General features: G+C 54.8%; 1 pseudogene; it reads left to right on the top strand.

Annotated features, from left to right (window-relative positions):
• The first annotated feature begins 1,985 nt into the window (after positions 1-1,985).
• LOC125532033 (60 kDa jasmonate-induced protein-like) lies at positions 1,986-2,956 on the top strand (annotated as a pseudogene).
• The last annotated feature ends 1,984 nt before the right edge of the window (positions 2,957-4,940 follow it).

The following is a 4,940-nucleotide window of genomic DNA, read 5'->3' as shown; positions in this document are numbered from 1 at the left end:
ATATAAACTTAATCTAAAAAAAACTGGCTGAACTCCGAGTAGTCGCCGTCGTCGCCGCCATCGTCGGCCTTCTCCTTCTTGACTCGGGCGCCGCTGCTGGACCCCTCTTCGGCTGGTGGTGGCAGCGGCCCGTCGTCGTCGCCGTCGCTGTCGTCAATGATGACGACTCCTCCTTCGTTGCGGCCTCGGCGGCGCTGCGCGGAGCACCGCAGGGCGGCACACTAGCGCTCCCTCGCCATCTTCAGGGAGTCTTAGCGTGCCCATTCAAGGGCCGCGTCGTCGTCGAGCTCGACCTCGCCATGCTCCGTTTTCACGGCGGGGAGACCCGGCTCCGTCTTCACCGACGCAAGCACCGGCTCCATCTTCACCGGCGCGAGCCCCGGCTCCGTCTTCGGCTTGACGAAGCGCGGAGGAGGAGCCGACGAGGAGGCGCGCCGGCCGCCCTCGCTGATGACGACGTTGGCGCTGCGAGTGCGCCGGCCGAGCGGCGTCTCCGCCGCGGGCTCGGCCTTGAAGCCGAGTAGCATCGGTGTGCCGGAGGAGTGGGAGGAAGAGCGCGACGAGGAAGAAGAGGAGGAGGAGCCGAACCTCCTTGGTGCCCATTGCCCGTCGAGTCGGCGGTGCGTCGGGGCAGCCGCCCTCGCCTGGGGGTACGCCAACAGCGGGTTGTTGCCACCCTCGAGGTGCGTCAGCACGCCCTCAAGTGTGCGGCCCGGGGCGCCCCACCACAGGTGGCGCCCCTCGCTGTTCTTCGGGCCACCGACCACCGGCGCACCGTTGGTGGACGCCAGTCGCTGCTGCTGCCGGCGCTCGAAGTACGCCGCCCAAGCCGCGTGGTTGTCGGTGGCGTACTGGGAGAGGGAGAGCTCGTTGTCGGTGAGGGAGGCGCGCACGATCTCGACCTCGTCGGCGAAGTAGGAGGGTTTGGCCACGGCGTCGGGCAACGTGGGAATGGGCACTCCCCCGTTGCTGAGCCTCCAGGCCGTCGGCCCGGCGCACATGTCCGGCGGCGCCGGGATGTTCGCCTGGAACAGGAGCCACGACTCCTGTTCGCGGAGCGAACGACGGCCGAAGCCGTTTGCCGCCGCCTTGTCTCCGGGGAAACGCTCGGCCATCCGGAAAGGGGAGGGAGATGGAGGGGCTGGGCGACGGCTCACGGGAGAGGGAGGGCTGGGGAGAGGAGCTCGGCGGTGGCGCTCGGGAGAGGTGGCGCTCATTAGAGGCGAGCGAGGCCATAAATAGTCGCGTCGCGTCCGTGTGTACGCGTCCGACGGAGGGGAGGCGTCGGCGCGCCGCCCCATGACGAGCCGCCCGTGAGGAATCAATGGCAAAGCTGACCGGCGGCAGCCTTGCCATTGATTCCCCGCGGGAAACCGAGGTGTTGGGAGAAGACGAGGCGGTGTCGCTGACGCGGCTGGCCTGCGGCTCTTTCGCGCCAAAAACGATTCACACTGCGCCCCCGAGCGCCCCCAGCGCGCCGGGTTCGGGTTGGGTCCGCCTGCGCCAATTTCGGGCCGAGCTGGCGAAAACTGGGCCCTTGGGAGCGTGACTGGGCCGATTTTTTGGCGCCGGCGGTCGAAAAGTCGCCTGGGGGGCCTTGTTGAGGGCGTGGCTGGAGATGCTCTAATTCGCTAGTTGGTACTACTTGTTGATCATGCCAAGAACTCCATTATTTTTGTGCTCACCAAATCTGTCAACAGTCACGACAGCGCGGCGCTATATATAAAACTCCATGACATATAAAACTCCAGAAGTTTGAAAGCTATACGCCATGCATGCAATATCTCTCAACTATCTATCCCGTATCCTTTTCTATCTCTTTCTCTTAATTGTTCTCCACGAGAGATGGACGTAACGGGATGCATGAATCCTAGCGATCGATGATCGTCCTGCTGCCTTGTAATCCACGACAGGCTTCGTTTCTCTTATATATAGCAAAGCGGCTCTCCCCCAAACCAGATTCCATCCATCGATCCATCTAACACCATAATGGCAGCGAAAATCCGTCATTCGACTCTTCTTGTTCTACTACTTGTAGTAGCTTTCTTCCTACCCCTGGTCTGTTCCACGGAGTTCGTCCACCTCCACTTCAATTACACCATCGACCCCTACACCAAGAACTACGTAGACTTGAAGAGAATACTGGTGAGGAACCAGCCTGAGCTGCGAGTGCTGACGAGCACGGCGTTGGCGGTTCGACGCCCCATCTTCTATGACCTACCGGCTCGAGTGATTTTTTGCCACCTCAATGGTAAATGAATCCAGCTTAATTTCAGATTCGTTCGCTTTTCGGCTTTTCAGATCAGTTGTAATTCGATCATCCTCTCTGACTTGCTTTACCCTCTCTCCTTTATTTATTTATTAAGGTGACCTTCCCTAGGACAAGTGCGTGGTCGCCTTTGCAGACGACGATATCTCCGCCATGGGCTTCAGGAACTCCACCGGGCACTGGCACTGCATAGGAGGCTTCCGGTTCGCTGGCTGTACACTTCTCCCCTTCGGGGAGAATTACGGCGAGCTTCTCGGAGAAGGTGGCCACATAAACCTCCCGTTTGTACCGCTCGGGAGGGAGGCGGCCAAAGAGGGAGTGCGCCTCCTGGCAAGCTACTCATACTCCCCCGGCGGGGACCTTGGACCGGCTAAGCGAGGCATGGCCAGGTTCATCGTCATGATAGCCGAAGCAGCCCGTTTCCGGCCCGTCAGCAACAGGTTGGCCCATCACTGGGAGGAAGAGACCAACATGCTCGATTTTGAGGCAGAATTCTGTGTAAACTGGGGAAGAATGTCGTTTTTACTTATTGACTGGGATAAAACAACCAGACGTACAAGCTGGGGAAGGGGGGATTACGCAGCGGCTCAGGAGCTGGAGCAGGAAACAGGAATTAAGAGCCCAAGAGATGCTTTGCGCGTGCTAGATCTGCTGGTGAGGCCAAGAGGTTATAGTGTCCCCAACTAACTAGAAGACGTACTACGATTCAAGACAACAAATTAGGGTTTAGGGTTAGGGTTTAGGATACGTGTGAGGCAACAAGGAGTAGTACAATATAATGTTCAAGGTCTGTAATGCTATAATGAAGATTGAAAGAAATAAGACTCTACTAGCTAGTACAATAATGTGTGTTTGTGTTGTTTCTTTCTTCTGAGCATTATAGTGTTAGGCATCCGTTAGTCGCCGCGCGCCGCTCCCCGTCCCCTTCTCCTCCTCCTCCTCCTCCTCCTCCTCCTCCTCCTCCTCCGTCCCCTAGCCTGTTTCATATCTGAATTTGTGCTAAATTAAGTTTTGTGTCTTATGACTATGATATCCATTCTACAGCAGTCTGTTATGGTTTGATTCAAAGCACACACTCTTAAAGTTTCTTCAAGTTTATATCATAAGTATTAAAGTTTGGATCAGCAAAGTTCTCGACTTCCAATAGAAATTTATCAATTGATTTAATTCAGCTTTACATGTCTTCACGTGCATCAACAGAATGATGCGGCATTTTTCTATATACCATCCATCCATTTATTCAGGACAAGAAATCTTCAATTATAAATGTACGTAGCTGTATTTGATCAAGCTACTGTATTTTTTTCCAGGCATGAGCAGCAGGCTTCATCTAATTGCTTACAAATGCCTAATAACTTGATGGAATGTATCTATTTCTTAGGCGGGGTACTAAGTACTAGTTTCCTTACTCCTTTCGTTGACTAATCACTCCCAAAGGTGGAGCACATGAGCATCTGCCATTGCTGCAATTTGTAGTGGGAGAATATTTTCTGCAATTCCAGGTTCTAAATGTAAGATAATTGGATGGTGTTGTAGTTCTACTCCCTGAACAGTTCAGATTCTATTACTGTTCACTTGTTGATTTGAGTTGCTCTAAACGCAGAATTTGCCATAATTCAGCTGTCAAGGTAAATCCTTGAGCTTGCTATATATGCACTTTTTTTTATATATTTACCTTCATGTTTTCTAATGCAATTTTTTTGATAAGAGTAAAGCGTCCTGCAAGCGGAGAATATTATACCTCCCTGAGCATCTCGAAGCACCATACCTGCATCAGCCCCTCCTGCTGAATGAGACCCATCTGAGTTGAGTTTGACCCACCCATCTCGTGGAGAAGACCATGGGGGGCGGCCATAGGTGTTACTTGAGCTGGTTCCTTATACCTGATGCGATCATATGATACCACTGTTTTACCCTTCTCAGGATCCATAGGTGAGTTTAACTTTGTAGCAACTAGAGACTCCAAATAGCTTAGAAGAAATTGTAAGGGGACACGACAAAAAATAAATATTTCCGGTATAGCAAGCACGCCCAAGACCACTATGGAGACTGCATACAAGGTTTGATCTGATCCGTACCGACCCGGCGCAACAGAAGAATTGTCGGTGGATATTGTCGGTGCAGATCCTCGCAACTAGGATTTACAGCCTCCCAACTGCGAGGATGTACTCCTTTGTCGGACAGCCCTTCGGGAGGCGGTCGGACAGTCCCTCGGACAATGTCACGGACAGCCCTTCGGGAGGACACTCGAACAGCCCCTCGGGCAAAAGATCGAAACTACAATCTCTCTACGGGGTTGCACACATATGGTGTCAGCTATCCGGCAGGGCTTCGCCGTCCAGAACAAGTTCCTGCCGGAACCCAGACAGCCGACAGCCTTTTGGCTCTACGAAACTATTTCGCTGGGAGGGGGAGAGAGAGAGCCAGATCATGCATGGCTTGTGTATGTAAGAAAGAGTGAGTGTGGAATGCACCCCGCCGCCGCCCCAAGGCCGTCCCCGCGGTTGCACCGACTCGCGAACCACCGTTGCGTCGCCCCTTTGGGCTGCAGCGTCGCAGCCCGCGGTCCCTACCGCCGCAACGAGGTCTTCCCGCCGTCGCCCCGACCCGCCTGCCGCCGCTGCGTCGCCCCTTCGGATCGTAGCGCCGCGGCCTGCAGTCCACTCCGCCG

This window comes from Triticum urartu, chromosome 2A, assembly GCF_056163025.1.
Source record: "Triticum urartu cultivar PI428250 chromosome 2A, HENAU_Tu73, whole genome shotgun sequence".
Classification (NCBI taxonomy): domain Eukaryota; kingdom Viridiplantae; phylum Streptophyta; class Magnoliopsida; order Poales; family Poaceae; genus Triticum; species Triticum urartu.
This window is presented reverse-complemented; position numbering and strand designations above follow the sequence as displayed.